Source organism: Hyla sarda, unplaced genomic scaffold, assembly GCF_029499605.1.
Source record: "Hyla sarda isolate aHylSar1 unplaced genomic scaffold, aHylSar1.hap1 scaffold_850, whole genome shotgun sequence".
Lineage (NCBI taxonomy): Eukaryota > Metazoa > Chordata > Amphibia > Anura > Hylidae > Hyla > Hyla sarda.
In genome coordinates, this window is record NW_026610878.1 from 116,535 (window position 1) to 142,258 (window position 25,724).

The window sequence follows — 25,724 nt, forward strand, 5'->3', positions numbered from 1 at the left end:
CACTCACTTCCACAGGCCTTGCAGAGTGTAAACAACAACAACCCAGCTTTGTCGTGTATGTAACCATAGGGATTGTGATGTCACCTAGAACCTTCACAGCAGCGACAGCTTTATGAGGAGCATCAGCACTGCTCTGCCTGAGCAGAACCATCACCGCCATAGGTTGTCAAATAACCCGGATTTAACCCACACAGGTAAGTCCAATGGGGTGCAGGCATGTCCTCTATGCTTACAGCTTCCCGTGGGTGTTGGTTTGATACCGTTTGGGGACAGCCAAGGAGGCATCTGCAGGCAACAAAGGTAGGTGTGTGCTTGTGTGTGTGTTTCCTATGCAGATCCTAAGCCCAGTGTCACATGCAAGTAGGAGGAGTAAGAAGGGTTCCTGGCAAATCCGGGTTATGGATTGCATTTAAAAAGGCCCCGTGGGAGTGCAATGGGCCCCTGTCTTGCTGCTTAGCAATAATGGTATGGGTTTAGGTTCTGCTGTGTGTACTGGTGGTTGACTGCCCCCCAGCCCAGAGTGTGCATGGAAAATTGTCTGGCAGCCTCCCTGACAGCAAGCAGTGATAGTGCCCATGAAGGGGACCTTGTTGGGCCCGCCCCTTTCACGGTTATCGCTTCTCGGCCTTTTGGCTAAGATCAAGTGTAGTATCTGTTCTTATCAGTTTAATATCTGATACGTCCCCTATCTGGGGACCATATATTAAATGGATTTTTGAGAACGGGGGCCGATTTCGAAGCTTGCTTCCGTCGCCCTATGCATTGACCCGATATGGCAGTATCTTCGGGTACAGTGCACCACCCCCTTACAGGGTTAAAAAGAAAGATTCCTACTTTCATTGCTACCTGCTTGCTGGCTAGCCAGCTAGCCAGCCCTGTGGGCCTTGCTGCTGCTGCTGCTGCTGCTGCAGCCAAAAAACAAAAGGTGGTGCTGCTGCTGCTTCTGCTGCTTCTGCTTGTGTCTGGCCGCTGTTGGAGCGTCCAGGCACAGGACTTCTGCTGCTGCTGACTAAATGGCCTCCTTAATTGGATCATTTGAGTAGCCAGCACACCTGTGCAGGTAGGGCATGACATGATAGGCAGCTGCCTTGATAGCGGGTGGGTGCTGAATGTTCCTAATTGACAAAATAAGATTAATGCTTATGAAGAAATATAAAATCTCATCCCTTCCCCAATATCGCGCCACACCCCTACCCCTTAATTCCCTGGTTGAACTTGATGGACATATGTCTTTTTTCGACCGTACTAACTATGTAACTATGTAACATAACATGGGGGGGTCTCCTGGCTGTTCACACAGGTGTGTCATTGCTGTACATTGACCATGCATTGCTTCTGTGGTATTGCAAAGGCAAAGACAAATGCTTCCAGCCATCCATTGCACTAATGGATTGGTCATCAGCTGGCTGTCTATGTCCCGCATCAATATAGACCAAAGTACAGAGGGTTAGGCTATGCTATAGTGCACCTACCTGATGCATCAGAAGGTGCGAGGCCCTTGCTAAATTCTGTGCACAGACTTTGAGATCTATGCTTTAGACTGTATCTAAACCTGCTCCAACATGGACTGACATTCTGGCCTACTTTCAGCCGATGCGACTTGTCTGTCGCTGAACAGTCGCTTTTTATGTATTCAGCACCTATGTATAATGTTGTAAAAATGCTCTAGAAGCTAAAGTCGCAGAAATGTCACACATATTTGGCCTGCAACTTTCTGTGCGACAAATTCAGACAGGAAAAATCAGTATAAATCCTTAGAAAATTATCCCCCAGTGTCTCCATCTGCTGGCGGTATTGAATAAGCATTGCTGCACTGATGGGGTATGCATTAGACGAAAAAAAAGAAGAAAAAGAAGAATAATACGCCCAGAAAAGAGGCGAAAAGGAGAAAAACGTAAAAAAACGTGAAAAAAAAGTAAGAGGAAGAGAAGGGAAAAAAAGGTGGAAATGGGTTTAAAAGTGATTTCGGCGGAGAAATATATATATATATATATATATATATATATATATATATATATATATACGCGCACACACACACATATATATAAACGTATTCTCCGTTGAGATATTGCAGCCGCTGCTGTGTCCAGGCCCAGGAGCCTTAGCACTGTGCTGTGATGTCACTCAATACCACTGACATCACTAGGTGTAAACAACATCTCTCCTTTGCTGTGTATGTGACTATGGAGCTGTTTGGTGATGTCGTCTATTATGGCCTTCATAGAAGCAACAGGAGATTGTTGCATCCATCTAGAACCCTCAGAACTACAGTGCTATGATGTCACTCACTTCCACAGGCCTTGCAGAGTGTAAACAACAACAACCCAGCTTTGTCGTGTATGTAACCATAGGGATTGTGATGTCACCTAGAACCTTCACAGCAGCGACAGCTTTATGAGGAGCATCAGCACTGCTCTGCCTGAGCAGAACCATCACCGCCATAGGTTGTCAAATAACCCGGATTTAACCCACACAGGTAAGTCCAATGGGGTGCAGGCATGTCCTCTATGCTTACAGCTTCCCGTGGGTGTTGGTTTGATACCGTTTGGGGACAGCCAAGGAGGCATCTGCAGGCAACAAAGGTAGGTGTGTGCTTGTGTGTGTGTTTCCTATGCAGATCCTAAGCCCAGTGTCACATGCAAGTAGGAGGAGTAAGAAGGGTTCCTGGCAAATCCGGGTTATGGATTGCATTTAAAAAGGCCCCGTGGGAGTGCAATGGGCCCCTGTCTTGCTGCTTAGCAATAATGGTATGGGTTTAGGTTCTGCTGTGTGTACTGGTGGTTGACTGCCCCCCAGCCCAGAGTGTGCATGGAAAATTGTCTGGCAGCCTCCCTGACAGCAAGCAGTGATAGTGCCCATGAAGGGGACCTTGTTGGGCCCGCCCCTTTCACGGTTATCGCTTCTCGGCCTTTTGGCTAAGATCAAGTGTAGTATCTGTTCTTATCAGTTTAATATCTGATACGTCCCCTATCTGGGGACCATATATTAAATGGATTTTTGAGAACGGGGGCCGATTTCGAAGCTTGCTTCCGTCGCCCTATGCATTGACCCGATATGGCAGTATCTTCGGGTACAGTGCACCACCCCCTTACAGGGTTAAAAAGAGAGATTCCTACTTTCATTGCTACCTGCTTGCTGGCTAGCCAGCTAGCCAGCCCTGTGGGCCTTGCTGCTGCTGCTGCTGCTGCTGCAGCCAAAAAACAAAAGGTGGTGCTGCTGCTGCTTCTGCTGCTTCTGCTTGTGTCTGGCCGCTGTTGGAGCGTCCAGGCACAGGACTTCTGCTGCTGCTGACTAAATGGCCTCCTTAATTGGATCATTTGAGTAGCCAGCACACCTGTGCAGGTAGGGCATGACATGATAGGCAGCTGCCTTGATAGCGGGTGGGTGCTGAATGTTCCTAATTGACAAAATAAGATTAATGCTTATGAAGAAATATAAAATCTCATCCCTTCCCCAATATCGCGCCACACCCCTACCCCTTAATTCCCTGGTTGAACTTGATGGACATATGTCTTTTTTCGACCGTACTAACTATGTAACTATGTAACATAACATGGGGGGGTCTCCTGGCTGTTCACACAGGTGTGTCATTGCTGTACATTGACCATGCATTGCTTCTGTGGTATTGCAAAGGCAAAGACAAATGCTTCCAGCCATCCATTGCACTAATGGATTGGTCATCAGCTGGCTGTCTATGTCCCGCATCAATATAGACCAAAGTACAGAGGGTTAGGCTATGCTATAGTGCACCTACCTGATGCATCAGAAGGTGCGAGGCCCTTGCTAAATTCTGTGCACAGACTTTGAGATCTATGCTTTAGACTGTATCTAAACCTGCTCCAACATGGACTGACATTCTGGCCTACTTTCAGCCGATGCGACTTGTCTGTCGCTGAACAGTCGCTTTTTATGTATTCAGCACCTATGTATAATGTTGTAAAAATGCTCTAGAAGCTAAAGTCGCAGAAATGTCACACATATTTGGCCTGCAACTTTCTGTGCGACAAATTCAGACAGGAAAAATCAGTATAAATCCTTAGAAAATTATCCCCCAGTGTCTCCATCTGCTGGCGGTATTGAATAAGCATTGCTGCACTGATGGGGTATGCATTAGACGAAAAAAAAGAAGAAAAAGAAGAATAATACGCCCAGAAAAGAGGCGAAAAGGAGAAAAACGTAAAAAAACGTGAAAAAAAAGTAAGAGGAAGAGAAGGGAAAAAAAGGTGGAAATGGGTTTAAAAGTGATTTCGGCGGAGAATATATATATATATATATATATATATATATATATATATATATATATACGCGCACACACACACATATATATAAACGTATTCTCCGTTGAGATATTGCAGCCGCTGCTGTGTCCAGGCCCAGGAGCCTTAGCACTGTGCTGTGATGTCACTCAATACCACTGACATCACTAGGTGTAAACAACATCTCTCCTTTGCTGTGTATGTGACTATGGAGCTGTTTGGTGATGTCGTCTATTATGGCCTTCATAGAAGCAACAGGAGATTGTTGCATCCATCTAGAACCCTCAGAACTACAGTGCTATGATGTCACTCACTTCCACAGGCCTTGCAGAGTGTAAACAACAACAACCCAGCTTTGTCGTGTATGTAACCATAGGGATTGTGATGTCACCTAGAACCTTCACAGCAGCGACAGCTTTATGAGGAGCATCAGCACTGCTCTGCCTGAGCAGAACCATCACCGCCATAGGTTGTCAAATAACCCGGATTTAACCCACACAGGTAAGTCCAATGGGGTGCAGGCATGTCCTCTATGCTTACAGCTTCCCGTGGGTGTTGGTTTGATACCGTTTGGGGACAGCCAAGGAGGCATCTGCAGGCAACAAAGGTAGGTGTGTGCTTGTGTGTGTGTTTCCTATGCAGATCCTAAGCCCAGTGTCACATGCAAGTAGGAGGAGTAAGAAGGGTTCCTGGCAAATCCGGGTTATGGATTGCATTTAAAAAGGCCCCGTGGGAGTGCAATGGGCCCCTGTCTTGCTGCTTAGCAATAATGGTATGGGTTTAGGTTCTGCTGTGTGTACTGGTGGTTGACTGCCCCCCAGCCCAGAGTGTGCATGGAAAATTGTCTGGCAGCCTCCCTGACAGCAAGCAGTGATAGTGCCCATGAAGGGGACCTTGTTGGGCCCGCCCCTTTCACGGTTATCGCTTCTCGGCCTTTTGGCTAAGATCAAGTGTAGTATCTGTTCTTATCAGTTTAATATCTGATACGTCCCCTATCTGGGGACCATATATTAAATGGATTTTTGAGAACGGGGGCCGATTTCGAAGCTTGCTTCCGTCGCCCTATGCATTGACCCGATATGGCAGTATCTTCGGGTACAGTGCACCACCCCCTTACAGGGTTAAAAAGAAAGATTCCTACTTTCATTGCTACCTGCTTGCTGGCTAGCCAGCTAGCCAGCCCTGTGGGCCTTGCTGCTGCTGCTGCTGCTGCAGCCAAAAAACAAAAGGTGGTGCTGCTGCTGCTTCTGCTGCTTCTGCTTGTGTCTGGCCGCTGTTGGAGCGTCCAGGCACAGGACTTCTGCTGCTGCTGACTAAATGGCCTCCTTAATTGGATCATTTGAGTAGCCAGCACACCTGTGCAGGTAGGGCATGACATGATAGGCAGCTGCCTTGATAGCGGGTGGGTGCTGAATGTTCCTAATTGACAAAATAAGATTAATGCTTATGAAGAAATATAAAATCTCATCCCTTCCCCAATATCGCGCCACACCCCTACCCCTTAATTCCCTGGTTGAACTTGATGGACATATGTCTTTTTTCGACCGTACTAACTATGTAACTATGTAACATAACATGGGGGGGTCTCCTGGCTGTTCACACAGGTGTGTCATTGCTGTACATTGACCATGCATTGCTTCTGTGGTATTGCAAAGGCAAAGACAAATGCTTCCAGCCATCCATTGCACTAATGGATTGGTCATCAGCTGGCTGTCTATGTCCCGCATCAATATAGACCAAAGTACAGAGGGTTAGGCTATGCTATAGTGCACCTACCTGATGCATCAGAAGGTGCGAGGCCCTTGCTAAATTCTGTGCACAGACTTTGAGATCTATGCTTTAGACTGTATCTAAACCTGCTCCAACATGGACTGACATTCTGGCCTACTTTCAGCCGATGCGACTTGTCTGTCGCTGAACAGTCGCTTTTTATGTATTCAGCACCTATGTATAATGTTGTAAAAATGCTCTAGAAGCTAAAGTCGCAGAAATGTCACACATATTTGGCCTGCAACTTTCTGTGCGACAAATTCAGACAGGAAAAATCAGTATAAATCCTTAGAAAATTATCCCCCAGTGTCTCCATCTGCTGGCGGTATTGAATAAGCATTGCTGCACTGATGGGGTATGCATTAGACGAAAAAAAAGAAGAAAAAGAAGAATAATACGCCCAGAAAAGAGGCGAAAAGGAGAAAAACGTAAAAAAACGTGAAAAAAAAGTAAGAGGAAGAGAAGGGAAAAAAAGGTGGAAATGGGTTTAAAAGTGATTTCGGCGGAGAAATATATATATATATATATATATATATATATATATATATATACGCGCACACACACACATATATATAAACGTATTCTCCGTTGAGATATTGCAGCCGCTGCTGTGTCCAGGCCCAGGAGCCTTAGCACTGTGCTGTGATGTCACTCAATACCACTGACATCACTAGGTGTAAACAACATCTCTCCTTTGCTGTGTATGTGACTATGGAGCTGTTTGGTGATGTCGTCTATTATGGCCTTCATAGAAGCAACAGGAGATTGTTGCATCCATCTAGAACCCTCAGAACTACAGTGCTATGATGTCACTCACTTCCACAGGCCTTGCAGAGTGTAAACAACAACAACCCAGCTTTGTCGTGTATGTAACCATAGGGATTGTGATGTCACCTAGAACCTTCACAGCAGCGACAGCTTTATGAGGAGCATCAGCACTGCTCTGCCTGAGCAGAACCATCACCGCCATAGGTTGTCAAATAACCCGGATTTAACCCACACAGGTAAGTCCAATGGGGTGCAGGCATGTCCTCTATGCTTACAGCTTCCCGTGGGTGTTGGTTTGATACCGTTTGGGGACAGCCAAGGAGGCATCTGCAGGCAACAAAGGTAGGTGTGTGCTTGTGTGTGTGTTTCCTATGCAGATCCTAAGCCCAGTGTCACATGCAAGTAGGAGGAGTAAGAAGGGTTCCTGGCAAATCCGGGTTATGGATTGCATTTAAAAAGGCCCCGTGGGAGTGCAATGGGCCCCTGTCTTGCTGCTTAGCAATAATGGTATGGGTTTAGGTTCTGCTGTGTGTACTGGTGGTTGACTGCCCCCCAGCCCAGAGTGTGCATGGAAAATTGTCTGGCAGCCTCCCTGACAGCAAGCAGTGATAGTGCCCATGAAGGGGACCTTGTTGGGCCCGCCCCTTTCACGGTTATCGCTTCTCGGCCTTTTGGCTAAGATCAAGTGTAGTATCTGTTCTTATCAGTTTAATATCTGATACGTCCCCTATCTGGGGACCATATATTAAATGGATTTTTGAGAACGGGGGCCGATTTCGAAGCTTGCTTCCGTCGCCCTATGCATTGACCCGATATGGCAGTATCTTCGGGTACAGTGCACCACCCCCTTACAGGGTTAAAAAGAAAGATTCCTACTTTCATTGCTACCTGCTTGCTGGCTAGCCAGCTAGCCAGCCCTGTGGGCCTTGCTGCTGCTGCTGCTGCTGCTGCAGCCAAAAAACAAAAGGTGGTGCTGCTGCTGCTTCTGCTGCTTCTGCTTGTGTCTGGCCGCTGTTGGAGCGTCCAGGCACAGGACTTCTGCTGCTGCTGACTAAATGGCCTCCTTAATTGGATCATTTGAGTAGCCAGCACACCTGTGCAGGTAGGGCATGACATGATAGGCAGCTGCCTTGATAGCGGGTGGGTGCTGAATGTTCCTAATTGACAAAATAAGATTAATGCTTATGAAGAAATATAAAATCTCATCCCTTCCCCAATATCGCGCCACACCCCTACCCCTTAATTCCCTGGTTGAACTTGATGGACATATGTCTTTTTTCGACCGTACTAACTATGTAACTATGTAACATAACATGGGGGGGTCTCCTGGCTGTTCACACAGGTGTGTCATTGCTGTACATTGACCATGCATTGCTTCTGTGGTATTGCAAAGGCAAAGACAAATGCTTCCAGCCATCCATTGCACTAATGGATTGGTCATCAGCTGGCTGTCTATGTCCCGCATCAATATAGACCAAAGTACAGAGGGTTAGGCTATGCTATAGTGCACCTACCTGATGCATCAGAAGGTGCGAGGCCCTTGCTAAATTCTGTGCACAGACTTTGAGATCTATGCTTTAGACTGTATCTAAACCTGCTCCAACATGGACTGACATTCTGGCCTACTTTCAGCCGATGCGACTTGTCTGTCGCTGAACAGTCGCTTTTTATGTATTCAGCACCTATGTATAATGTTGTAAAAATGCTCTAGAAGCTAAAGTCGCAGAAATGTCACACATATTTGGCCTGCAACTTTCTGTGCGACAAATTCAGACAGGAAAAATCAGTATAAATCCTTAGAAAATTATCCCCCAGTGTCTCCATCTGCTGGCGGTATTGAATAAGCATTGCTGCACTGATGGGGTATGCATTAGACGAAAAAAAAGAAGAAAAAGAAGAATAATACGCCCAGAAAAGAGGCGAAAAGGAGAAAAACGTAAAAAAACGTGAAAAAAAAGTAAGAGGAAGAGAAGGGAAAAAAAGGTGGAAATGGGTTTAAAAGTGATTTCGGCGGAGAAATATATATATATATATATATATATATATATATATATATATATATACGCGCACACACACACATATATATAAACGTATTCTCCGTTGAGATATTGCAGCCGCTGCTGTGTCCAGGCCCAGGAGCCTTAGCACTGTGCTGTGATGTCACTCAATACCACTGACATCACTAGGTGTAAACAACATCTCTCCTTTGCTGTGTATGTGACTATGGAGCTGTTTGGTGATGTCGTCTATTATGGCCTTCATAGAAGCAACAGGAGATTGTTGCATCCATCTAGAACCCTCAGAACTACAGTGCTATGATGTCACTCACTTCCACAGGCCTTGCAGAGTGTAAACAACAACAACCCAGCTTTGTCGTGTATGTAACCATAGGGATTGTGATGTCACCTAGAACCTTCACAGCAGCGACAGCTTTATGAGGAGCATCAGCACTGCTCTGCCTGAGCAGAACCATCACCGCCATAGGTTGTCAAATAACCCGGATTTAACCCACACAGGTAAGTCCAATGGGGTGCAGGCATGTCCTCTATGCTTACAGCTTCCCGTGGGTGTTGGTTTGATACCGTTTGGGGACAGCCAAGGAGGCATCTGCAGGCAACAAAGGTAGGTGTGTGCTTGTGTGTGTGTTTCCTATGCAGATCCTAAGCCCAGTGTCACATGCAAGTAGGAGGAGTAAGAAGGGTTCCTGGCAAATCCGGGTTATGGATTGCATTTAAAAAGGCCCCGTGGGAGTGCAATGGGCCCCTGTCTTGCTGCTTAGCAATAATGGTATGGGTTTAGGTTCTGCTGTGTGTACTGGTGGTTGACTGCCCCCCAGCCCAGAGTGTGCATGGAAAATTGTCTGGCAGCCTCCCTGACAGCAAGCAGTGATAGTGCCCATGAAGGGGACCTTGTTGGGCCCGCCCCTTTCACGGTTATCGCTTCTCGGCCTTTTGGCTAAGATCAAGTGTAGTATCTGTTCTTATCAGTTTAATATCTGATACGTCCCCTATCTGGGGACCATATATTAAATGGATTTTTGAGAACGGGGGCCGATTTCGAAGCTTGCTTCCGTCGCCCTATGCATTGACCCGATATGGCAGTATCTTCGGGTACAGTGCACCACCCCCTTACAGGGTTAAAAAGAAAGATTCCTACTTTCATTGCTACCTGCTTGCTGGCTAGCCAGCTAGCCAGCCCTGTGGGCCTTGCTGCTGCTGCTGCTGCTGCTGCAGCCAAAAAACAAAAGGTGGTGCTGCTGCTGCTTCTGCTGCTTCTGCTTGTGTCTGGCCGCTGTTGGAGCGTCCAGGCACAGGACTTCTGCTGCTGCTGACTAAATGGCCTCCTTAATTGGATCATTTGAGTAGCCAGCACACCTGTGCAGGTAGGGCATGACATGATAGGCAGCTGCCTTGATAGCGGGTGGGTGCTGAATGTTCCTAATTGACAAAATAAGATTAATGCTTATGAAGAAATATAAAATCTCATCCCTTCCCCAATATCGCGCCACACCCCTACCCCTTAATTCCCTGGTTGAACTTGATGGACATATGTCTTTTTTCGACCGTACTAACTATGTAACTATGTAACATAACATGGGGGGGTCTCCTGGCTGTTCACACAGGTGTGTCATTGCTGTACATTGACCATGCATTGCTTCTGTGGTATTGCAAAGGCAAAGACAAATGCTTCCAGCCATCCATTGCACTAATGGATTGGTCATCAGCTGGCTGTCTATGTCCCGCATCAATATAGACCAAAGTACAGAGGGTTAGGCTATGCTATAGTGCACCTACCTGATGCATCAGAAGGTGCGAGGCCCTTGCTAAATTCTGTGCACAGACTTTGAGATCTATGCTTTAGACTGTATCTAAACCTGCTCCAACATGGACTGACATTCTGGCCTACTTTCAGCCGATGCGACTTGTCTGTCGCTGAACAGTCGCTTTTTATGTATTCAGCACCTATGTATAATGTTGTAAAAATGCTCTAGAAGCTAAAGTCGCAGAAATGTCACACATATTTGGCCTGCAACTTTCTGTGCGACAAATTCAGACAGGAAAAATCAGTATAAATCCTTAGAAAATTATCCCCCAGTGTCTCCATCTGCTGGCGGTATTGAATAAGCATTGCTGCACTGATGGGGTATGCATTAGACGAAAAAAAAGAAGAAAAAGAAGAATAATACGCCCAGAAAAGAGGCGAAAAGGAGAAAAACGTAAAAAAACGTGAAAAAAAAGTAAGAGGAAGAGAAGGGAAAAAAAGGTGGAAATGGGTTTAAAAGTGATTTCGGCGGAGAAATATATATATATATATATATATATATATATATATATATATACGCGCACACACACACATATATATAAACGTATTCTCCGTTGAGATATTGCAGCCGCTGCTGTGTCCAGGCCCAGGAGCCTTAGCACTGTGCTGTGATGTCACTCAATACCACTGACATCACTAGGTGTAAACAACATCTCTCCTTTGCTGTGTATGTGACTATGGAGCTGTTTGGTGATGTCGTCTATTATGGCCTTCATAGAAGCAACAGGAGATTGTTGCATCCATCTAGAACCCTCAGAACTACAGTGCTATGATGTCACTCACTTCCACAGGCCTTGCAGAGTGTAAACAACAACAACCCAGCTTTGTCGTGTATGTAACCATAGGGATTGTGATGTCACCTAGAACCTTCACAGCAGCGACAGCTTTATGAGGAGCATCAGCACTGCTCTGCCTGAGCAGAACCATCACCGCCATAGGTTGTCAAATAACCCGGATTTAACCCACACAGGTAAGTCCAATGGGGTGCAGGCATGTCCTCTATGCTTACAGCTTCCCGTGGGTGTTGGTTTGATACCGTTTGGGGACAGCCAAGGAGGCATCTGCAGGCAACAAAGGTAGGTGTGTGCTTGTGTGTGTGTTTCCTATGCAGATCCTAAGCCCAGTGTCACATGCAAGTAGGAGGAGTAAGAAGGGTTCCTGGCAAATCCGGGTTATGGATTGCATTTAAAAAGGCCCCGTGGGAGTGCAATGGGCCCCTGTCTTGCTGCTTAGCAATAATGGTATGGGTTTAGGTTCTGCTGTGTGTACTGGTGGTTGACTGCCCCCCAGCCCAGAGTGTGCATGGAAAATTGTCTGGCAGCCTCCCTGACAGCAAGCAGTGATAGTGCCCATGAAGGGGACCTTGTTGGGCCCGCCCCTTTCACGGTTATCGCTTCTCGGCCTTTTGGCTAAGATCAAGTGTAGTATCTGTTCTTATCAGTTTAATATCTGATACGTCCCCTATCTGGGGACCATATATTAAATGGATTTTTGAGAACGGGGGCCGATTTCGAAGCTTGCTTCCGTCGCCCTATGCATTGACCCGATATGGCAGTATCTTCGGGTACAGTGCACCACCCCCTTACAGGGTTAAAAAGAAAGATTCCTACTTTCATTGCTACCTGCTTGCTGGCTAGCCAGCTAGCCAGCCCTGTGGGCCTTGCTGCTGCTGCTGCTGCTGCAGCCAAAAAACAAAAGGTGGTGCTGCTGCTGCTTCTGCTGCTTCTGCTTGTGTCTGGCCGCTGTTGGAGCGTCCAGGCACAGGACTTCTGCTGCTGCTGACTAAATGGCCTCCTTAATTGGATCATTTGAGTAGCCAGCACACCTGTGCAGGTAGGGCATGACATGATAGGCAGCTGCCTTGATAGCGGGTGGGTGCTGAATGTTCCTAATTGACAAAATAAGATTAATGCTTATGAAGAAATATAAAATCTCATCCCTTCCCCAATATCGCGCCACACCCCTACCCCTTAATTCCCTGGTTGAACTTGATGGACATATGTCTTTTTTCGACCGTACTAACTATGTAACTATGTAACATAACATGGGGGGGTCTCCTGGCTGTTCACACAGGTGTGTCATTGCTGTACATTGACCATGCATTGCTTCTGTGGTATTGCAAAGGCAAAGACAAATGCTTCCAGCCATCCATTGCACTAATGGATTGGTCATCAGCTGGCTGTCTATGTCCCGCATCAATATAGACCAAAGTACAGAGGGTTAGGCTATGCTATAGTGCACCTACCTGATGCATCAGAAGGTGCGAGGCCCTTGCTAAATTCTGTGCACAGACTTTGAGATCTATGCTTTAGACTGTATCTAAACCTGCTCCAACATGGACTGACATTCTGGCCTACTTTCAGCCGATGCGACTTGTCTGTCGCTGAACAGTCGCTTTTTATGTATTCAGCACCTATGTATAATGTTGTAAAAATGCTCTAGAAGCTAAAGTCGCAGAAATGTCACACATATTTGGCCTGCAACTTTCTGTGCGACAAATTCAGACAGGAAAAATCAGTATAAATCCTTAGAAAATTATCCCCCAGTGTCTCCATCTGCTGGCGGTATTGAATAAGCATTGCTGCACTGATGGGGTATGCATTAGACGAAAAAAAAGAAGAAAAAGAAGAATAATACGCCCAGAAAAGAGGCGAAAAGGAGAAAAACGTAAAAAAACGTGAAAAAAAAGTAAGAGGAAGAGAAGGGAAAAAAAGGTGGAAATGGGTTTAAAAGTGATTTCGGCGGAGAAATATATATATATATATATATATATATATATATATATATATACGCGCACACACACACATATATATAAACGTATTCTCCGTTGAGATATTGCAGCCGCTGCTGTGTCCAGGCCCAGGAGCCTTAGCACTGTGCTGTGATGTCACTCAATACCACTGACATCACTAGGTGTAAACAACATCTCTCCTTTGCTGTGTATGTGACTATGGAGCTGTTTGGTGATGTCGTCTATTATGGCCTTCATAGAAGCAACAGGAGATTGTTGCATCCATCTAGAACCCTCAGAACTACAGTGCTATGATGTCACTCACTTCCACAGGCCTTGCAGAGTGTAAACAACAACAACCCAGCTTTGTCGTGTATGTAACCATAGGGATTGTGATGTCACCTAGAACCTTCACAGCAGCGACAGCTTTATGAGGAGCATCAGCACTGCTCTGCCTGAGCAGAACCATCACCGCCATAGGTTGTCAAATAACCCGGATTTAACCCACACAGGTAAGTCCAATGGGGTGCAGGCATGTCCTCTATGCTTACAGCTTCCCGTGGGTGTTGGTTTGATACCGTTTGGGGACAGCCAAGGAGGCATCTGCAGGCAACAAAGGTAGGTGTGTGCTTGTGTGTGTGTTTCCTATGCAGATCCTAAGCCCAGTGTCACATGCAAGTAGGAGGAGTAAGAAGGGTTCCTGGCAAATCCGGGTTATGGATTGCATTTAAAAAGGCCCCGTGGGAGTGCAATGGGCCCCTGTCTTGCTGCTTAGCAATAATGGTATGGGTTTAGGTTCTGCTGTGTGTACTGGTGGTTGACTGCCCCCCAGCCCAGAGTGTGCATGGAAAATTGTCTGGCAGCCTCCCTGACAGCAAGCAGTGATAGTGCCCATGAAGGGGACCTTGTTGGGCCCGCCCCTTTCACGGTTATCGCTTCTCGGCCTTTTGGCTAAGATCAAGTGTAGTATCTGTTCTTATCAGTTTAATATCTGATACGTCCCCTATCTGGGGACCATATATTAAATGGATTTTTGAGAACGGGGGCCGATTTCGAAGCTTGCTTCCGTCGCCCTATGCATTGACCCGATATGGCAGTATCTTCGGGTACAGTGCACCACCCCCTTACAGGGTTAAAAAGAAAGATTCCTACTTTCATTGCTACCTGCTTGCTGGCTAGCCAGCTAGCCAGCCCTGTGGGCCTTGCTGCTGCTGCTGCTGCTGCTGCAGCCAAAAAACAAAAGGTGGTGCTGCTGCTGCTTCTGCTGCTTCTGCTTGTGTCTGGCCGCTGTTGGAGCGTCCAGGCACAGGACTTCTGCTGCTGCTGACTAAATGGCCTCCTTAATTGGATCATTTGAGTAGCCAGCACACCTGTGCAGGTAGGGCATGACATGATAGGCAGCTGCCTTGATAGCGGGTGGGTGCTGAATGTTCCTAATTGACAAAATAAGATTAATGCTTATGAAGAAATATAAAATCTCATCCCTTCCCCAATATCGCGCCACACCCCTACCCCTTAATTCCCTGGTTGAACTTGATGGACATATGTCTTTTTTCGACCGTACTAACTATGTAACTATGTAACATAACATGGGGGGGTCTCCTGGCTGTTCACACAGGTGTGTCATTGCTGTACATTGACCATGCATTGCTTCTGTGGTATTGCAAAGGCAAAGACAAATGCTTCCAGCCATCCATTGCACTAATGGATTGGTCATCAGCTGGCTGTCTATGTCCCGCATCAATATAGACCAAAGTACAGAGGGTTAGGCTATGCTATAGTGCACCTACCTGATGCATCAGAAGGTGCGAGGCCCTTGCTAAATTCTGTGCACAGACTTTGAGATCTATGCTTTAGACTGTATCTAAACCTGCTCCAACATGGACTGACATTCTGGCCTACTTTCAGCCGATGCGACTTGTCTGTCGCTGAACAGTCGCTTTTTATGTATTCAGCACCTATGTATAATGTTGTAAAAATGCTCTAGAAGCTAAAGTCGCAGAAATGTCACACATATTTGGCCTGCAACTTTCTGTGCGACAAATTCAGACAGGAAAAATCAGTATAAATCCTTAGAAAATTATCCCCCAGTGTCTCCATCTGCTGGCGGTATTGAATAAGCATTGCTGCACTGATGGGGTATGCATTAGACGAAAAAAAAGAAGAAAAAGAAGAATAATACGCCCAGAAAAGAGGCGAAAAGGAGAAAAACGTAAAAAAACGTGAAAAAAAAGTAAGAGGAAGAGAAGGGAAAAAAAGGTGGAAATGGGTTTAAAAGTGATTTCGGCGGAGAAATATATATATATATATATATATATATATATATATATATATACGCGCACACACACACATATATATAAACGTATTCTCCGTTGAGATATTGCAGCCGCTGCTGTGTCCAGGCCCAGGAGCCTTAGCACTGTGCTGTGATGTCACTCAATACCACTGACATCACTAGGTGTAAACAACATCTCTCCTTTGCTGTGTATGTGACTATGGAGCTGTTTGGTGATGTCGTCTATTATGGCCTTCATAGAAGCAACAGGAGATTGTTGCATCCATCTAGAACCCTCAGAACTACAGTGCTATGATGTCACTCACTTCCACAGGCCTTGCAGAGTGTAAACAACAACAACCCAGCTTTGTCGTGTATGTAACCATAGGGATTGTGATGTCACCTAGAACCTTCACAGCAGCGACAGCTTTATGAGGAGCATCAGCACTGCTCTGCCTGAGCAGAACCATCACCGCCATAGGTTGTCAAATAACCCGGATTTAACCCACACAGGTAAGTCCAATGGGGTGCAGGCATGTCCTCTATGCTTACAGCTTCCCGTGGGTGTTGGTTTGATACCGTTTGGGGACAGCCAAGGAGGCATCTGCAGGCAACAAAGGTAGGTGTGTGCTTGTGTGTGTGTTTCCTATGCAGATCCTAAGCCCAGTGTCACATGCAAGTAGGAGGAGTAAGAAGGGTTCCTGGCAAATCCGGGTTATGGATTGCATTTAAAAAGGCCCCGTGGGAGTGCAATGGGCCCCTGTCTTGCTGCTTAGCAATAATGGTATGGGTTTAGGTTCTGCTGTGTGTACTGGTGGTTGACTGCCCCCCAGCCCAGAGTGTGCATGGAAAATTGTCTGGCAGCCTCCCTGACAGCAAGCAGTGATAGTGCCCATGAAGGGGACCTTGTTGGGCCCGCCCCTTTCACGGTTATCGCTTCTCGGCCTTTTGGCTAAGATCAAGTGTAGTATCTGTTCTTATCAGTTTAATATCTGATACGTCCCCTATCTGGGGACCATATATTAAATGGATTTTTGAGAACGGGGGCCGATTTCGAAGCTTGCTTCCGTCGCCCTATGCATTGACCCGATATGGCAGTATCTTCGGGTACAGTGCACCACCCCCTTACAGGGTTAAAAAGAAAGATTCCTACTTTCATTGCTACCTGCTTGCTGGCTAGCCAGCTAGCCAGCCCTGTGGGCCTTGCTGCTGCTGCTGCTGCTGCTGCAGCCAAAAAACAAAAGGTGGTGCTGCTGCTGCTTCTGCTGCTTCTGCTTGTGTCTGGCCGCTGTTGGAGCGTCCAGGCACAGGACTTCTGCTGCTGCTGACTAAATGGCCTCCTTAATTGGATCATTTGAGTAGCCAGCACACCTGTGCAGGTAGGGCATGACATGATAGGCAGCTGCCTTGATAGCGGGTGGGTGCTGAATGTTCCTAATTGACAAAATAAGATTAATGCTTATGAAGAAATATAAAATCTCATCCCTTCCCCAATATCGCGCCACACCCCTACCCCTTAATTCCCTGGTTGAACTTGATGGACATATGTCTTTTTTCGACCGTACTAACTATGTAACTATGTAACATAACATGGGGGGGTCTCCTGGCTGTTCACACAGGTGTGTCATTGCTGTACATTGACCATGCATTGCTTCTGTGGTATTGCAAAGGCAAAGACAAATGCTTCCAGCCATCCATTGCACTAATGGATTGGTCATCAGCTGGCTGTCTATGTCCCGCATCAATATAGACCAAAGTACAGAGGGTTAGGCTATGCTATAGTGCACCTACCTGATGCATCAGAAGGTGCGAGGCCCTTGCTAAATTCTGTGCACAGACTTTGAGATCTATGCTTTAGACTGTATCTAAACCTGCTCCAACATGGACTGACATTCTGGCCTACTTTCAGCCGATGCGACTTGTCTGTCGCTGAACAGTCGCTTTTTATGTATTCAGCACCTATGTATAATGTTGTAAAAATGCTCTAGAAGCTAAAGTCGCAGAAATGTCACACATATTTGGCCTGCAACTTTCTGTGCGACAAATTCAGACAGGAAAAATCAGTATAAATCCTTAGAAAATTATCCCCCAGTGTCTCCATCTGCTGGCGGTATTGAATAAGCATTGCTGCACTGATGGGGTATGCATTAGACGAAAAAAAAGAAGAAAAAGAAGAATAATACGCCCAGAAAAGAGGCGAAAAGGAGAAAAACGTAAAAAAACGTGAAAAAAAAGTAAGAGGAAGAGAAGGGAAAAAAAGGTGGAAATGGGTTTAAAAGTGATTTCGGCGGAGAAATATATATATATATATATATATATATATATATATATATATATATATATACGCGCACACACACACATATATATAAACGTATTCTCCGTTGAGATATTGCAGCCGCTGCTGTGTCCAGGCCCAGGAGCCTTAGCACTGTGCTGTGATGTCACTCAATACCACTGACATCACTAGGTGTAAACAACATCTCTCCTTTGCTGTGTATGTGACTATGGAGCTGTTTGGTGATGTCGTCTATTATGGCCTTCATAGAAGCAACAGGAGATTGTTGCATCCATCTAGAACCCTCAGAACTACAGTGCTATGATGTCACTCACTTCCACAGGCCTTGCAGAGTGTAAACAACAACAACCCAGCTTTGTCGTGTATGTAACCATAGGGATTGTGATGTCACCTAGAACCTTCACAGCAGCGACAGCTTTATATATATAGTTACATAGTTAGTACGGTCGAAAAAAGACATATGTCCATCAAGTTCAACCAGGGAATTAAGGGGTAGGGGTGTGGCGCGATATTGGGGAAGGGATGGGATTTTATATTTCTTCATAAGCATTAATGTTATTTTGTTCCATAAATGTATCTAATCCTGTTTTAAAGCTGTTAATTGTTCCTACTGTGACCAGTTCCTGAGGTAGACCGTTCCATAAATTCACAGTCCTCACGGTAAAGAAGGCGTGTCGCCCCTTGAGACTAAACTTTTTCTTCTCCAGACGGAGGGAGTGTCCCCTCGTCCTTTGGGGGGGTTTAACCTGGAACAGTTTTTCTCCATATTTTTTGTATGGGCCATTAATATACTTATATACGTTTATCATATCCCCCCTTAAACGTCTCTTCTCAAGACTAAACAATTGTAACTCCTTTAATCGCTCCTCATAGCTAAGATGTTCCATGCCCCATATTAGTTTAGTCGCGCGTCTCTGCACCCTTTCCAACTCCGCAGTGTCCCTTTTATGGACAGGTGCCCAAAACTGAACAGCATATTCCAGGTGAAGCCGTACCAATGCTTTATAAAGGGGGTGTATTATGTCCCTGTCCCTTGAGTCCATGCCTCTTTTTATACATGACAATATCCTGCAGGCTTTGGAAGCAGCAGCCTGACATTGCATGCTATTCTGTAGTCTGTGATCTACAAGTACACCCAGATCCTTCTCTACCAGTGACTCTGCCAGTTTAATCCCCCCTAAGACATACGATGCATGCAGGTTATTAGTACCCAGATGCATAACTTTACATTTATCCACATTGAACCTCATTTGCCAAGTGGATGCCCAGACACTTAGTCTATCCAAGTCATCTTGTAACTTATGCACATCCTCTATAGACTGTACCGTGCTACAAAGCTTGGTGTCATCTGCAAAGATAGAAACAGAGCTGTTAATACCATCCTCTATATCATTGATAAATAAATTAAACAACAGCGGGCCCAGTACTGAACCTTGGGGTACACCACTAATAACCGGGGACCAATCAGAGTACGAATCATTGACCACCACTCTCTGGGTACGATCCATGAGCCAGTGTTCAATCCAGTTACAAACTAAAGTTTCCAAGCCCAAGGACCTTAACTTACCTGTCAGATGTCTGTGAGGGACAGTATCAAATGCTTTGGCAAAATCCAGAAACACTATATCCACAGCCATTCCTCTGTCAAGGCTTCTACTCACCTCTTCATAAAAGCAAATTAGATTGGTTTGACAACTTCTATCCTTAGTAAACCCATGCTGGCTATCACTTATAATACAATTATCCCCTATGTATTCCTGTATGTAATCCCTTATAAGTCCTTCAAACAATTTACCCACAATGCACGTTAAACTTACCGGTCTATAGTTTCCTGGGGAAGACCTAGAGCCCTTCTTGAAGATTGGTACCACATTAGCCTTGCGCCAGTCCCTTGGCACAATACCAGACACCATAGAATCTCTAAATATCATGAACAGGGGTACAGATATTACTGAACTTACCTCTCTAAGAACTCTTGGGTGTAGTCCATCCGGCCCTGGGGATTTGCTTACATTTATATCACTTAACTTACCTTGTACCATCTCTACATTAAGCCAGTTCAGTACATTACATGATGTGTTACCAGCACTGACCTGGCCAATGTCAGCTCCTTTTTCCCTAGTATATACAGAACTAAAGAACCCATTCAGTAGCTCCGCCTTCTCTTGATCGCCTGTGACAACCTCCCCATTATCATTATTAAGGGGTCCTACATGCTCTGTCCTTTTTTTTTTTGCATTTATATATCTAAAAAAATATTTAGGATTAGTTTTGCTTTCTTTGGCCACCTGTCTCTCATTTTGAATTTTTGCTGTTTTTATTACATTTTTACAGATTTTATTAAGCTCTTTGTACTGTTTAAATGTTATCGCTGACCCATCAGATTTGTATTTTTTGAAGGCAATTTTTTTGTTGTTTATTGCTCTTTTAACATCATGTGTCAGCCATGTAGGATTTAATTTTAATCGTTTATATTTGTTCCCCTTTGGTATATATTTAGATGTATAGTTATTTAGAGTTGATTTAAAGATGTCCCATTTACCTTCTGTATCAGTATTTGAGAACACCTCCCCCCAGTCTATGTCCTGTAGTGCAGCCCTCAGCCCAGGGAAGTTTGCCTTTTTAAAGTTATATGTTTTTGCCTTCCCCGCCTGTCTTTGTTTTCTACATTTTAAGTCAAAAGTAACTATATTGTGGTCGCTATTACCAAGGTTTTCCCGCACAGTTACATTACCAATCAGCTCTGCGTTGTTGGAAATGATCAGATCCAACAAGGCATCACTTCTTGTTGGGTCCTCCACAAACTGGCCCATAAAATTATCCTGCAATAAATTTAGGAATTGTCGCCCCTTTGTAGTTTTAGCCAACCCCGGACCCCAATCTATATCTGGATAGTTAAAATCTCCCATTATTACCACTGTACCTGCCCGGGCGGCCCTCTCTATTTGTTTATGAAGCCGAACATCTATCTCTTCAGTGATATTAGGGGGTCTGTAGATTACCCCAAATATTATTTTTTCAGTATTTCCCTCCTTTTGTAATTCTACCCACAGTGATTCCACCTCCTCAAAATCATCACACACTATGGCATCGTTCACACTGACTTTCATACCACTTCTTACATACAGACAGACTCCACCACCTTTTCTGTTCATTCTATCCTTGCGAAACAATGTAAACCCCTGCAGATTGACAGCCCAGTCATGCGAGGAGTCCAGCCATGTCTCAGTGACCCCAACTATATCAATATGTTCCTCCAGTATCAAGGCCTCAAGCTCCCCCATTTTATTTGCTAGGCTTCTGGCATTTGTGAACATACACTTTACATTTCCATCCTTTATGTTATTGGGGTTAATGGGATTCAAGGGTGTAAGTTTTATTTTCCTATGAAGCCTATTCCTATTAACTATTCTAACCCCTCCCTCCGGTCCACCCCCAGGTACATTTATAATTCCCACCTCTCTATCTACACTATCTTCCCCCTCTTTGCTGTAGGTTCCCTCCCCCCAAGTCCCTAGTTTAAACACTCCTCCACCCTTCTAGCCATCTTCTCCCCAAGCAAAGCTGCACCCTCCCCATTGAGGTGCAGCCCGTCCCTACGGTAGAGCCGGTAACCGACAGCGAAGTCAGCCCAGTTCTCCATGAACCCAAACCCTTCCTTCCTACACCAGCTTCTGAGCCACTTGTTTACCTCCCTGATCTCCCGCTGCCTCTCTGGTGTGGCTCGTGGTACTGGTAGTATTTCAGAAAATACTACCTTGGAGGTCCTTGCCTTAAGCTTGCGGCCTAAGTCCCTGAAATCATTTTTAAGGACACTCCACCTACCTCTTACTTTGTCATTGGTGCCAATATGTACCATGACTGCTGGGTCCTCTCCAGGAGCATCAGCACTGCTCTGCCTGAGCAGAACCATCACCGCCATAGGTTGTCAAATAACCCGGATTTAACCCACACAGGTAAGTCCAATGGGGTGCAGGCATGTCCTCTATGCTTACAGCTTCCCGTGGGTGTTGGTTTGATACCGTTTGGGGACAGCCAAGGAGGCATCTGCAGGCAACAAAGGTAGGTGTGTGCTTGTGTGTGTGTTTCCTATGCAGATCCTAAGCCCAGTGTCACATGCAAGTAGGAGGAGTAAGAAGGGTTCCTGGCAAATCCGGGTTATGGATTGCATTTAAAAAGGCCCCGTGGGAGTGCAATGGGCCCCTGTCTTGCTGCTTAGCAATAATGGTATGGGTTTAGGTTCTGCTGTGTGTACTGGTGGTTGACTGCCCCCCAGCCCAGAGTGTGCATGGAAAATTGTCTGGCAGCCTCCCTGACAGCAAGCAGTGATAGTGCCCATGAAGGGGACCTTGTTGGGCCCGCCCCTTTCACGGTTATCGCTTCTCGGCCTTTTGGCTAAGATCAAGTGTAGTATCTGTTCTTATCAGTTTAATATCTGATACGTCCCCTATCTGGGGACCATATATTAAATGGATTTTTGAGAACGGGGGCCGATTTCGAAGCTTGCTTCCGTCGCCCTATGCATTGACCCGATATGGCAGTATCTTCGGGTACAGTGCACCACCCCCTTACAGGGTTAAAAAGAAAGATTCCTACTTTCATTGCTACCTGCTTGCTGGCTAGCCAGCTAGCCAGCCCTGTGGGCCTTGCTGCTGCTGCTGCTGCTGCTGCAGCCAAAAAACAAAAGGTGGTGCTGCTGCTGCTTCTGCTGCTTCTGCTTGTGTCTGGCCGCTGTTGGAGCGTCCAGGCACAGGACTTCTGCTGCTGCTGACTAAATGGCCTCCTTAATTGGATCATTTGAGTAGCCAGCACACCTGTGCAGGTAGGGCATGACATGATAGGCAGCTGCCTTGATAGCGGGTGGGTGCTGAATGTTCCTAATTGACAAAATAAGATTAATGCTTATGAAGAAATATAAAATCTCATCCCTTCCCCAATATCGCGCCACACCCCTACCCCTTAATTCCCTGGTTGAACTTGATGGACATATGTCTTTTTTCGACCGTACTAACTATGTAACTATGTAACATAACATGGGGGGGTCTCCTGGCTGTTCACACAGGTGTGTCATTGCTGTACATTGACCATGCATTGCTTCTGTGGTATTGCAAAGGCAAAGACAAATGCTTCCAGCCATCCATTGCACTAATGGATTGGTCATCAGCTGGCTGTCTATGTCCCGCATCAATATAGACCAAAGTACAGAGGGTTAGGCTATGCTATAGTGCACCTACCTGATGCATCAGAAGGTGCGAGGCCCTTGCTAAATTCTGTGCACAGACTTTGAGATCTATGCTTTAGACTGTATCTAAACCTGCTCCAACATGGACTGACATTCTGGCCTACTTTCAGCCGATGCGACTTGTCTGTCGCTGAACAGTCGCTTTTTATGTATTCAGCACCTATGTATAATGTTGTAAAAATGCTCTAGAAGCTAAAGTCGCAGAAATGTCACACATATTTGGCCTGCAACTTTCTGTGCGACAAATTCAGACAGGAAAAATCAGTATAAATCCTTAGAAAATTATCCCCCAGTGTCTCCATCTGCTGGCGGTATTGAATAAGCATTGCTGCACTGATGGGGTATGCATTAGACGAAAAAAAAGAAGAAAAAGAAGAATAATACGCCCAGAAAAGAGGCGAAAAGGAGAAAAACGTAAAAAAACGTGAAAAAAAAGTAAGAGGAAGAGAAGGGAAAAAAAGGTGGAAATGGGTTTAAAAGTGATTTCGGCGGAGAAATATATATATATATATATATATATATATATATATATATATATATATACGCGCACACACACACATATATATAAACGTATTCTCCGTTGAGATATTGCAGCCGCTGCTGTGTCCAGGCCCAGGAGCCTTAGCACTGTGCTGTGATGTCACTCAATACCACTGACATCACTAGGTGTAAACAACATCTCTCCTTTGCTGTGTATGTGACTATGGAGCTGTTTGGTGATGTCGTCTATTATGGCCTTCATAGAAGCAACAGGAGATTGTTGCATCCATCTAGAACCCTCAGAACTACAGTGCTATGATGTCACTCACTTCCACAGGCCTTGCAGAGTGTAAACAACAACAACCCAGCTTTGTCGTGTATGTAACCATAGGGATTGTGATGTCACCTAGAACCTTCACAGCAGCGACAGCTTTATGAGGAGCATCAGCACTGCTCTGCCTGAGCAGAACCATCACCGCCATAGGTTGTCAAATAACCCGGATTTAACCCACACAGGTAAGTCCAATGGGGTGCAGGCATGTCCTCTATGCTTACAGCTTCCCGTGGGTGTTGGTTTGATACCGTTTGGGGACAGCCAAGGAGGCATCTGCAGGCAACAAAGGTAGGTGTGTGCTTGTGTGTGTGTTTCCTATGCAGATCCTAAGCCCAGTGTCACATGCAAGTAGGAGGAGTAAGAAGGGTTCCTGGCAAATCCGGGTTATGGATTGCATTTAAAAAGGCCCCGTGGGAGTGCAATGGGCCCCTGTCTTGCTGCTTAGCAATAATGGTATGGGTTTAGGTTCTGCTGTGTGTACTGGTGGTTGACTGCCCCCCAGCCCAGAGTGTGCATGGAAAATTGTCTGGCAGCCTCCCTGACAGCAAGCAGTGATAGTGCCCATGAAGGGGACCTTGTTGGGCCCGCCCCTTTCACGGTTATCGCTTCTCGGCCTTTTGGCTAAGATCAAGTGTAGTATCTGTTCTTATCAGTTTAATATCTGATACGTCCCCTATCTGGGGACCATATATTAAATGGATTTTTGAGAACGGGGGCCGATTTCGAAGCTTGCTTCCGTCGCCCTATGCATTGACCCGATATGGCAGTATCTTCGGGTACAGTGCACCACCCCCTTACAGGGTTAAAAAGAAAGATTCCTACTTTCATTGCTACCTGCTTGCTGGCTAGCCAGCTAGCCAGCCCTGTGGGCCTTGCTGCTGCTGCTGCTGCTGCTGCAGCCAAAAAACAAAAGGTGGTGCTGCTGCTGCTTCTGCTGCTTCTGCTTGTGTCTGGCCGCTGTTGGAGCGTCCAGGCACAGGACTTCTGCTGCTGCTGACTAAATGGCCTCCTTAATTGGATCATTTGAGTAGCCAGCACACCTGTGCAGGTAGGGCATGACATGATAGGCAGCTGCCTTGATAGCGGGTGGGTGCTGAATGTTCCTAATTGACAAAATAAGATTAATGCTTATGAAGAAATATAAAATCTCATCCCTTCCCCAATATCGCGCCACACCCCTACCCCTTAATTCCCTGGTTGAACTTGATGGACATATGTCTTTTTTCGACCGTACTAACTATGTAACTATGTAACATAACATGGGGGGGTCTCCTGGCTGTTCACACAGGTGTGTCATTGCTGTACATTGACCATGCATTGCTTCTGTGGTATTGCAAAGGCAAAGACAAATGCTTCCAGCCATCCATTGCACTAATGGATTGGTCATCAGCTGGCTGTCTATGTCCCGCATCAATATAGACCAAAGTACAGAGGGTTAGGCTATGCTATAGTGCACCTACCTGATGCATCAGAAGGTGCGAGGCCCTTGCTAAATTCTGTGCACAGACTTTGAGATCTATGCTTTAGACTGTATCTAAACCTGCTCCAACATGGACTGACATTCTGGCCTACTTTCAGCCGATGCGACTTGTCTGTCGCTGAACAGTCGCTTTTTATGTATTCAGCACCTATGTATAATGTTGTAAAAATGCTCTAGAAGCTAAAGTCGCAGAAATGTCACACATATTTGGCCTGCAACTTTCTGTGCGACAAATTCAGACAGGAAAAATCAGTATAAATCCTTAGAAAA

At 45.7% G+C, this 25,724-nt stretch overlaps 10 non-coding genes across 10 annotated transcripts; all 10 read left to right on the forward strand.

The window, feature by feature from the left end:
* Positions 1-613: 613 nt before the first annotated feature.
* LOC130347785 (U2 spliceosomal RNA) lies at positions 614-804 on the forward strand. Its single transcript, XR_008885655.1, has one exon. It is a non-coding gene; the product is annotated as a U2 spliceosomal RNA (small nuclear RNA).
* Positions 805-2,895: 2,091 nt separating this feature from the next.
* LOC130347786 (U2 spliceosomal RNA) lies at positions 2,896-3,086 on the forward strand. Its single transcript, XR_008885656.1, has one exon. It is a non-coding gene; the product is annotated as a U2 spliceosomal RNA (small nuclear RNA).
* A 2,090-nt stretch (positions 3,087-5,176) lies between these two features.
* On the forward strand, positions 5,177-5,367 carry LOC130347788 (U2 spliceosomal RNA). Its single transcript, XR_008885658.1, has one exon. It is a non-coding gene; the product is annotated as a U2 spliceosomal RNA (small nuclear RNA).
* Positions 5,368-7,449: 2,082 nt separating this feature from the next.
* Positions 7,450-7,640, forward strand: LOC130347789 (U2 spliceosomal RNA). The gene has a single exon (XR_008885659.1). It is a non-coding gene; the product is annotated as a U2 spliceosomal RNA (small nuclear RNA).
* Positions 7,641-9,729: 2,089 nt separating this feature from the next.
* LOC130347790 (U2 spliceosomal RNA) lies at positions 9,730-9,920 on the forward strand. The gene has a single exon (XR_008885660.1). It is a non-coding gene; the product is annotated as a U2 spliceosomal RNA (small nuclear RNA).
* A 2,085-nt stretch (positions 9,921-12,005) lies between these two features.
* Positions 12,006-12,196, forward strand: LOC130347791 (U2 spliceosomal RNA). The gene has a single exon (XR_008885661.1). It is a non-coding gene; the product is annotated as a U2 spliceosomal RNA (small nuclear RNA).
* A 2,082-nt stretch (positions 12,197-14,278) lies between these two features.
* Positions 14,279-14,469, forward strand: LOC130347792 (U2 spliceosomal RNA). Its single transcript, XR_008885662.1, has one exon. It is a non-coding gene; the product is annotated as a U2 spliceosomal RNA (small nuclear RNA).
* A 2,085-nt stretch (positions 14,470-16,554) lies between these two features.
* On the forward strand, positions 16,555-16,745 carry LOC130347724 (U2 spliceosomal RNA). Its single transcript, XR_008885601.1, has one exon. It is a non-coding gene; the product is annotated as a U2 spliceosomal RNA (small nuclear RNA).
* A 5,548-nt stretch (positions 16,746-22,293) lies between these two features.
* LOC130347725 (U2 spliceosomal RNA) lies at positions 22,294-22,484 on the forward strand. The gene has a single exon (XR_008885602.1). It is a non-coding gene; the product is annotated as a U2 spliceosomal RNA (small nuclear RNA).
* Positions 22,485-24,575: 2,091 nt separating this feature from the next.
* On the forward strand, positions 24,576-24,766 carry LOC130347726 (U2 spliceosomal RNA). Its single transcript, XR_008885603.1, has one exon. It is a non-coding gene; the product is annotated as a U2 spliceosomal RNA (small nuclear RNA).
* The last annotated feature ends 958 nt before the right edge of the window (positions 24,767-25,724 follow it).